This window comes from Sinocyclocheilus anshuiensis, unplaced genomic scaffold (assembly GCF_001515605.1).
Source record: "Sinocyclocheilus anshuiensis isolate Anshui unplaced genomic scaffold, SAMN03320099.WGS_v1.1 scaffold997, whole genome shotgun sequence".
NCBI classification, from domain to species: Eukaryota; Metazoa; Chordata; class Actinopteri; order Cypriniformes; family Cyprinidae; genus Sinocyclocheilus; species Sinocyclocheilus anshuiensis.
Window position 1 is genome coordinate 3,387,528 of NW_015555715.1, and position 11,085 is coordinate 3,398,612.

At 39.0% G+C, this 11,085-nt stretch overlaps 1 protein-coding gene across 2 annotated transcripts in view; it reads right to left on the reverse strand.

Annotated features, from left to right (window-relative positions):
* igf1ra (insulin-like growth factor 1a receptor) overlaps positions 1 to 11,085 on the reverse strand; it is a 118,043-nt gene that overhangs the window by 80,934 nt on the left and 26,024 nt on the right. The window lies entirely within an intron of this gene.

Consider the following 11,085-nt stretch of genomic DNA (forward strand, 5'->3'; position numbering starts at 1 on the left):
CAACTGCACGTCACAGATCAGCTCTCAAACGAAACAACTCTCAGCCAATTTCATACTGAAAAGTGGCTGATTCCAGAGCAATCAATCCTTCCAACCCTTCACGATTCATCACTCCATAAATCACAGAGATGAGCATATTAATAAAAGAAAACCACGAAGGCTGCAGACAAGGGGGAAATTCTCCCACAAAGCCCTCTTTCTTTCACTTGACCAAGCAGTGGATATAGCCGTGCTGTTGTGCACTCGAGAAATGTCTAAATTTATCTGACACAGTAAATATCGGGGCAGACAGCTCAGAGAGAGTGTGTGTGCCGACACAGAAGCACAGCTGTGATTCTCCTGACCTTTATGTCGCATGGTGGGGTTGTCCCGCGTCTGCCGCTCTCTCCCATGGGAAACATAGACATCTCGGCCTAGACAGAGCACTGGCTGGCCATCAACACCACACACGAAGACACACACCCTCATAGCAAAGTTCAGGATATTTAAAGACACATGAGAATGGATTATCACCCATTAATGAAGCATCTAACATCTGGCACGCCTTCAGTATCTCTTCTCTGAAGAAAAAAAATATGATACTAAAGGTAAAAGCCAGAGAAATATGTCAGTCCTGTCATCGATCGATAAGCCAGCTTCCTAAAATATGCAAAACCTGGAAGTAACCAGGTGAATCCACATCCACCACACCAACGATGTATGGCACCCTCACCCTTGGCAAACTAAACCATCGTCACTTGCCAACTGGTGATTCCTAAGAGAAGCAGAGGCTGGCCAAGGAAGTCCCCATCTGGCAGAAGGGAACCGTGCCACACACCCACTGCCACCTGTGCCCATTCAACAGGACACTGACAACAACAGACAGGTGGAAGATGATATAAGAGCGAGAGAAAAACACAGAGAGAAAGACAGAGAGAGCAAATGTAATGCTATTAAAGCTACAGTACAACATTTTATCATATGTCATACTTACAGTTAGGAATTTGAACAAACCCCTAAGCATTCAACATACGCTATACCGTTCAAAAGAATGGGGTTGGTAAGATTTTTTTTATATTTCTGAAAGTCGTCTCTTATGCTGACCAAGGCTGATCAAAAATACAGTAAAAATAAAAACAATAAAAATGTGAAATAATGTGTTAAAATAACCATTTCAAAGCTGCTTCAAAGGCAAAGCTGAATTTTCAGCAGCCATTTCTCCAGTCTTTCATAAATCATTCTAATATACTGATTTGCTGCACAAGAAATATTTCTTATTATCAATATTGAAAACAGTTGTGCTGCTTAATGCTTTTGCCGAACAGTTCAAAAGAACAGCATTTATTAGAAATGGATTTCGGTAACATTATAAATGTCATTACTGTCACTTTTTGATGTCGATTTAATTAATCCTTGCACAATACAAGTATTATAATAATTTTCAATTTATTATTATTTATTTTTTATTTGTCTTACTGACTCCAAACATTGGAACAGTTGGTGCATAACTCTTTGGGCATGAATGATACCTCAAATCATGCAGCTTGTTCAGTAGAGATGTGCTATTAATTTTCATTTTTGCCTGACAGACAATAAAACAGGTTAAAAGAATCACATTTATAAGGAGATCTGAGCTTATATCTAGGACTCAGAATATCATAGTCTTAATGTGATGATACACGGGGCAACTTTTTGAGCAATGATGCTGGGCAGTGCTGCTGTCAACAGGCAACCAGGTGAGACACAGGGCCCACGGCCGATCTAAAGTAAATAGAAATTTGTTGCCCATTCTCACTAGGAAACTGCCCAAGCAACATGGTGGGCTGTTTTGACTAAGCACCCACCCAGAACACCCTGGCAACTGCATAGCAACTGCCTGGCAACCACCAACACCATAGCAAAGAGTTATGCACAGGCAATCACTCCCATTTTCCTATAAAAATCCAGTGATTTCTAGTCAGCTTTAACAATTTCAAAAGAAATACATATAAAAGATGCAAAAAAATAAATAATGGTGAAGCAATCATATCATCAGTGACTCAGGAAAGGGTTTAAGAGGAATTAAGCTTATCAGAAGTATTCCAATGAGCTGAGTAACTCCATATGATTTCCTTTGTAATTTTATGACTGTCTTCATCTTCACAGCACGTACATGCCTGCGGAGACACTGAACTCCCTTACACTTCCAGCAAGTTCTTACACAATAATGAGCACAAGCATATTATTTATGTTCACATACACCAGGCGCACATACTATGAATCAAGCATGTGGCTTCTCTCAAGGAGAAAAAAAAAACCCATACATGAACACAGAAACTGAAACATGGCTTGACTTTAGCTTGACACACATTGGTACTAAAACAAGCACACTCAAACATGTCAAGTTTCAACTTTTATGATGTGCCACTGAGTTCTTCAAACCAATAAAAAACATTTTTAAGAAGCTCTTACCCACTTCATACAGAAAGAAGGAATGAGGGCTTGTAAAACTGAATCCTTTTTGTGAGTAGCACTGAGTTTGAGACATGAAAAATGAGCTTTTCCTCCAATAGCCTATAGATCGGTCAGTTTACTGTCCTGCATAATTATTATTATGTTAGGCTTACAGTTTAAAATTTTGTAAGCAGAATCATCCAATTAATTGAAAAGATCAAACTCAACCAAATTATTTGTTCTCTGATCAGACATTGCTACCACACCAAGTCACCAATATTATTAAATATTATTACAATTTAAAATAATTATTTTCTGCTTGAATATATTTAATATAAATTATTCCTGTTATGGCAAAGTTGAATTTTTAGCAGCAGAAACCCTTTTAAAATGCTGATTTGCTGTTCAAGAATAACTTAATATTCTTATCAATTCAACCAATTTTTGTGATTCTTTTTTTCAAGGTTCTTTAATGAATAGAACGAACAAAAGAACGGCATTTATTTAAAATATAAAACTTTTGTAACAATGTAAAAGTCTTTACTGTCACTTTAGGTCAATTTAATACATCCTTGCTGAATAAAAGTATTTATTTAAAATACAGTTGCATATATTGAGTAGACTGTGCATAGCCCTATACAAATCATATATCTGTATATGTAATACTATGCATTTTAGTGCTTGATACCACTCTTTTTTTTCCCATTTCTGACAGAAATGTCAGTATATTTATAGTCACCTAGATGCAAAAAACAATAGTAGTCATACACTATTCTTCAGCATGTGAAATGTGAAGGGGTCTAACGTAACAGACGCTGTGCTGGAGGCAGTCAGGGACACAAACTAATGCAAAAGACAGGTGGCACCACACTTAAAGGGTTAGTTCACCCAGAAATGAAAATTAGGCTGCGTTTTACTCACCCCCGAGGCATCCTAGGTGTATATGACTTTTTTCTTTCAGACGAATCCAGTTGGATCTTCTGTTTACAACAGTGAGCGTAAGCTAGATTCAAGTGATTATTACATTTTGAATATGGATATTTTTCTTACAAAAACGCATCGATTTGCTACAGAAGGCCTTTGTTCACCCCCCGGAGCCGGAGTTCTTTTGGACAGAAGCAATGCAACACCAGCTGAGTGGCATTAAACAGCTTGAAAGATCAAAGACAATTTTTAATATAACTCCGACTGGATTCGTCTGAAAGAAGAAAGTCATATACACCTAGGATGCCTCGGGGGTGAGTAAAACGCAGCCTAATTTTCATTTTTGGGTGAACTAACCCTTTAAGTAAGGATACGTGAGTAACTTCACCTCTGGTCATAAACTCCTTCCTGTCAGCCGCTCTGCCCTCTCCATCTGCTCGAGTCTCGAGAACCACATCCAAGTCCTTCAAATCAGGAATCAAATCTCTATAACTCCTCTTTCTGACAACATAAGGTCACTCCACATCCATTAAAGATGCAATCCATCACTGAAGCAACTGACAGGACACTTGCGGCACAGAGACAGCAGGTGCCATCACACAGGAAGAGTGCTTTTGGGTGGCCATGGCTCACAATGATCAAATCTTGTCCGATTAAGAGAAGTTCAAAGACAAATAGTGTTAAACATTTTTAAAAATAATAATAACAGTAAAATAATTATTACAACATCCTTTATCATATTTGCTGATTGAAATCCAATACTTATTTCTAATTTTGTGGTGCTGATTCCAAAAATAGTGCCTGTTTTTCTCTAGCACAAAGTACTTTGTCACAAAATATGGTGTACATTTCATAGCATTTGTAGGGTGAAGAAGTCTTGTATTGTACCTTAAATCACCAGAAAGGCTTCCACTAAGAAATGATTCTCTTGATTTCTATCTTCTTCTGAGCCAGGTATTTGTTCAATTCTCAGCCGATCTTCACATGTATGAATGACATTATTTTATGCCTAATCCTGATTCCAAGGTTAGAATTATGGCCAGTGACAGGAGAAAAAACAAAACATGACAGATGTTTTCTGCTACATCTGTTTCACTACATTTAAACAGCAACAGAAAATTACAGATTTTATGAAAAGAGCTTATTTATTAATGAACTTGTGTCTACGGAGTATTTGAACATTTTTCCACTCCTTTGCAGATTGTAAGTTAAACTATGCATTTTGAATACTTCTTTTGTCATTAAAACCAAAACTTTGCTTTTTTTTGTTTTTTTAAAGAGTGCATTTAGAATATTAATATCATATATTATCTTCATTCTTATTTTGTGAAAAACAAAATTTACATGATGGAAATGTTTATTGATATTTTTGAACTCAGCAAATAAGTAATATTAGGCTTTTTTTTGCAAATCAGCAGGTTTTTTAGATGCAGGGCTGTTATTACTATTATTAATCATTATCATTGTTATTATTATCATCTTCTTAATATCTCAATATTTTCCTCACACAGTAGAAATGAGACATATAGATAGATGTCTTTATATTTTAGAATACAAAGGGGTAGGTACTTGGCATCAAAAAGTTTCAAAATCCCGACACTAATGAACTGTGCCACATCTCCATTCAATTGCCATAAAATAGAGTGTGTACTCAGACCGATGGTGCCACGCTATGCCAGCTCTGCCAACTAGCAGAGAGGACACCCACAGTGGCGGAGAGAGAGCATTCGCCATTCCTGCCACGTAACCTGGACTCAGAAGAATCTGACATGTTGGACATGCCAGGGCCCCTGAGCGCTCCAAAATGAAAGCGTAGTATTCGTGCTGTTTTTTATGAATGAGTGTCGAGAGCGGTGAATGAATCACGACTTCTGTTCAACGCTAGCCAGAAGGCAGCAGCCAGATCCACACACATACACACGAAACGTAGGCCTACATTCACAGCCTTCCTCATACAAAGCCACCAGACAAGACACACAAACAGGCAAATGTGTAGGGTGAAGATACGGCTGTATGAAGTGCGTGGGTGCGTGTCTGTGAAGATTTAGCAGTCGACAAAAGAGTCTCTGAACATGACCTCAACTTACTAAAAAGAAATCCCACGGTTCTCTTCTCTGCATTAAATAAAAATCACGAAACCTGGAGCTATTCAAACATTTTTGCTATATGTTTAATAGTCTATAAATTCAGAAGCATGAATATGTGGAAACTCATGAATATATAGATGGATGTTTTATTTATTCACATGGCAGCTGCCATAGAAACTTGTTTCACTCACACATCGGCACCCTTTACTGAAAATGTAGCAAATTCACTCAAATAAATAACTAAGACTATGATTTGCATTACCGTACCTTAATAGATCATTTGATTACCAGGTAAAATGTTCACTTTGGATAAAATATAAATGAGCACAAATATCAATTTCATTACATAATTCCATTTAGGTCTATTCTGTTATATCTAGGTCTAGTATAATGTGAAGACTTTTTAAGTGGTTGAGCATCATAACCAATCACAGACCAGATCAGAGGCATTTAAAAAAGCTATTCAGTAATGGCAAACAGTCTTAATGCTGGAATTCACTACAGTTGCCCATTTTATATTTCGATTTTCAGGCTGGATGGATGAGTCAACGCTAGTTGCTGAAGGCCAGAGCTAGTCCAGATGTAGATGTGTAGGATGCCTATATAGTGTTTTAAAATCTGTTCATATTTTAAAGGGGTCATATGATGCTTTTTTAAAGATCATTATTTTGTGTATTTGGTGTAACAGAATATGTTGACATGCTTTAATGTTCAAAAAACACATTATTTTTCAAATACTGTACATTATTGTAGGTCCTCTATGCCCCGCCTCTCTCAAACGCTTCGTTTTCTACAAAGTCCCTCCTTCCGACAAGCGCAGTCTGCTCTGATTGGCCAGCTGACCCAGTGCATTGTGATTGGCCGAACACCACAAGCACGCGTCGGAAATGTAACGCCCCTTACCATAATCGCAAGCTTCATCTTTCAAAATAAATGTAAAGACTGTAAATAATGTAATTAGTTTTACCTTCAGTTCAAGCCTGAAAGAGGAACTGTTTGCAGTACACAAGCCACGGTTAAGACAGCTGACTCCACAGTGATGTGACCCTGTCTCTAGTGTATTCCTGCCTTTAATAAGCAGATTCATTCATACAGAAATAAGTGGTAAAGAAATATCACCTAACACTTAAATCAAAAGTAATAACTGTGATTATAATATTTACGCAAATGAGTCCATTCAAATAACACAAACACATCCTGATCTTCACATACCATCATATATCTGTTTCTATCATTAGAGCAAGCAAGAGAGTACAGCAAACCATTTAAAGAGGATTTCAAAATTTCCAAACATCCAGGGACATCTGCAAAACTATGACAGTCTTTGCCTCAGAGCCAAAATACTCCACTTGGTACATCAGCCTCATACTAAAGGATTTCTAAATCAACAGACACAGAGAGCAAAATTATCTTTTTGTTACAAAAATGGGGGAGTTACAAATAAGGGAATTAAAACATTCAAGATAAACGTATGATCATACATTTTCCACTGAAGTAAAAGACTTGAAGTTGTGACACTTGTTGTGACTGATATTTTCTTTAGTAGACGGTTTGTATGTCTTTGATCTGAATGAGTCGCATTACGTCAGTGAAGGTCAGACAGACAGACAGATACACACAAAGAGACTGAAAGACTGACAGAGACTCTGAAAGACTAAAAGACTATTACTGAGATATTCAAAGATCGACCGACGGACAGATCCTGCAAGATGGAATGAAATTTTCTTTATCAGACACAGACAGATGATCGACAAACAGATGAACAGACAAACAGACAGGTAGAATAACAGACAAACAGATAGACAAATAGATAAAGAGATTCAAAGACAAACAGAGTCAAAGACAGACAGACAGACAGACAGACGGACAGATACTGAGAGATGGAAAGATACTGTCTGTGTCTATTTATCATACAGATTATAGATAAATAGATACTGGGAGTCTGAAAGACAGACAGACAATTGATAGACAATAGATACAGACAGACAAACAGACAAATACATAGATAAATAGACAAACAGATAGACAGATTGATAAATAGACCAATCAATGGACAGACAGACAATCGATAAATAGATAATGTGGTATGCTGAATTTAGATCATATTTAGAAGCGAATTAAAAAATTGACCTATAGATAGACTGACAGACAAACAGCCTCACTTAAATATGAGCTGAGTTGATCTAGATCATCTGGACTGATCAGGACTGAACATCACAAAAACAGTAGCACTCATGACTAAACACTGAGCTCCGTTCTGAAGATGGTGCTATCTGAGCTGATCTGTGCTTTACACAGGAAAGCTGCAAGCTGTGCATTATGTGCCACAGCTGAGGAATGCGAACAATCCCAGATATGTGAGCCCTAGAGGATTCAAAAAGGTTTGATCAGACAAATCAGCTAGCCTTCGGGACAACAACAGGAGCTTGCGTTGTTGTTTGGGGTTGTATAGCAGCCCTGAAACCCAAGGGGCTCAGACCATTATCCAACAATCCTCACCCCTCCCTTCTCCCGTCTGGGATATGCGAGTGTGTTTTTCGGCGGGGGGAAGACATGCTTTTCTGGATCAGAGTGACCTGAGGGGCCCATTCAGACCAGACCACAGAGTAGGTGCAGTCACTAAACCCGCACACACACACACACACACACACACACACAAAGAGCACAAACACGCGATGTCAGCAAGGCCACAAGCGAGCAAACAACTGGATGGGTCACTAGAGTAACAGGCAGGCGGGTGGTGGGGCCAGGAGTGTTAACAATGAGAAGAGCTATCTAACGGCTAAAGCTGTTAACAGCCCATGATAAGAGTCCCGGAAGAGAGAGAGAGGGGAGGAAAAGGCAGTAAAACTATTGAGAGAGGTCGTAAAGAAAAAGAAAACAACAGCCAAAATAAGTAGGAAGGGAGGAGAGGCTGGCGGGCAGGAGGGAGGAGATTATGGAGGGCTGTCGTTTCGCTCCCCCTCGCTGAGGAGTCTTGTTTTTGTGCTTGTACACTTGACATTTCTGTGACATTTCTCCTCAACACTTTGCCTCACATGGACCTGGGGACGACCGTTGGATGCCTCCTCCCTACAGTCCCCCCTCCTATTCCCTCCATCAACCGACCTAGCATTGCAAAACTTCTCTGGAGACAAAGAAAAGACACACTCAAACACACACACACACAGATTACAAACATACAATAATCATACCTTCAGTCACCACCAGGGGCTCTTTTTAGACTTTACAACAACATTCTCAGTTGTCCTACTCAATTTGAAGTTTGTTTTTTTTTTGGCCGGTTTGGTGTCAGCATCATGGCAAGAACACGGTAAAGTTTTTAAGTTTGAAAAAATGTTTTTAAATGAGATAACAGACAAAGAGGATAAATCATTTACATACCAAATTATACCATTTTTTATACTCATTTGACATAAAAAGATACCTGTAAACATATTAAACTAACATAAATAGTGCACTCTTTCCCAGACCACAAGTGTAAATGCTACTTTTGGCATCCAAACTCAAATTTAAGCTAACTAAAAAAATAATAATTGTTTAATTTCATAATCAATAGCTTTGGTTACATATTATTATATGTAACAAAACATTGGTGGTCATAATCAGAGTTTAGATGCCAAACATCAGCTTTCTATACAAACGGTTAAGAATATGAGTACCTAATAAAAGCTTTCAGCAAGTTGAATCGCTTTGTACATTCAAATGCCTGATTGAACTGTTCACAACATTGGAAATAAACTCAACAGTCTTTCACGTCCCCTTTGAATAAGTTTATTCCTGAACGAAATCAAAATCCATTTCCTTATCACCAGAGCTAGATTATCTGAGCCATAAGCAGGTTAGCAAACATACATATCCAGGCAGCATGAAGACAAACACTGCAAATGGAAATTGCATTACAAATGGAAAGTCCATAGACTCCAGATACACGCATGCATACACAGAGGTGACGGTAACAAGCGCATGCAAGAACAGGCAAGGAATACTTTAATGGTCTTACATTTCAGAAAAAAAGCAAACAATAGTGCTGCTGTGGACACCCTCATCTCATAACAAACACGCAGAGTCTCGCGCACGTACGCAGGAGCTGATCGCTGATTGGTTGCTGACAGCAACTCTTGGTGCAGTAATTAGAGAGAAAGGACTGATCCAAATTGACTACAAAACCACTGTGTGCCCTTGAAGAAACATCTGCGCACAAGAAAAACAAGGCAATTATGCTGAGGGGTGGAGAAAACTGTTCTCCACAGAGAGCCAGACGGGCTGCACCGAGTGACACTGTATGTGGATTATATGAGGCTGACATCAGCCAAAAGTTGAAGTTTTAGAACAGATCAAGTGATTACACTGTTAATAAGTTAATGAATATGAAGTTCATTCAAATTAATCATTCATTGTAAAACCCAAAACGTGTAAAAAATAAATAAATAAGTAAAATAAAATAAACTGTCCATTTAGAGTTCATGTTGACTTTAAGTGTGTTTGAAATCAGCTTTGCATCAACCTCAACATGACAAAACAACTCAGTGGAGGAAGTTTATACACCCCTCAGTTCCCTCGTCTATCCTTGCCATTACCTCTCATGAGGTTCAATCATTTGTGCCTTAAGAACAAGGCAAGCTGGTGACAGTTGGAAAATGCTGGGGTGTGATTTTCATAGACAAATTGTTGATTCCTTTAAAGCTCCATGTGGAAACATTGATGGGAAGCATACACAATCGGACAGGTGGCTGCCCACTGCTTGTTCCAGTAAGTTCTTTGGAGAACACAGATCAATCAGTCGGACCATTAGTACATCCTTTCTGCTGTGACTACCAGTCGTTCTTTTTGTTCGGCTTTTTGAGCCTTGGATACAGGTGACTCACACCTCCCCACCTCTGCAAAGGCAAAAACACGGCATTCAGACACAAGATTACCATACTGAACAGGTGTGCAGGGGAGCAAGTGCTGACACGATGTGGGCGGGACTGTCGGGAAGAGACTGTATCAGCAGCGCAAAGGAGAGTCACTGGAAAAAAAGGACACTCGGAGTCGCCCACTGCTGTGGATCAAATATCCTGGTAGGGTCGCAGCACGTCATCTCCATACCTTCCTCAAACGTGTCCTTCTCATGATTGTCAGATTCAAAGAATTCCAACAGCAACAAACGAACAATCCGGCTATAAGGGAGCGCGTTTCTGAGGAGGGTTGATTTCCTCTGTTTGTTTTCAGGCGGAGGGAAAGGGGAGAGAGGGCAGCTTTGCGATGGCTTCTCTGAGCCTGGGACTTGCACGGTCTGCAGGTCTCTTGAAGGCCAGGGGTGGGAGAGCGCTGTGGTGTTCTCATCCATTATGTTTTTCCCACCATTCTTGTGCACTTGGGAGAGGAAGAGGGAGCAAACATTCATAATGGGGTAGTTCACTTTCCCAGGCATTCCCGGTCAGATATAGGGGACACACTGACATTCATATCTTCTGACCTCACGACAACAGAGATAAGAAATCATAGAAGATATTTTCTATATTTTGCCAGGTGATTTTCTCACATTCTATTGACCCTATCCACAAGAAAGGGCCGTTTAGGGCATCAAAGTACTATTGTAATATCTAACCCAACAGATGAATTAAACTCAAATTATCAAAGGATGTTTGATTAGGGTTGCAAAAAGGTGGAAAATAAA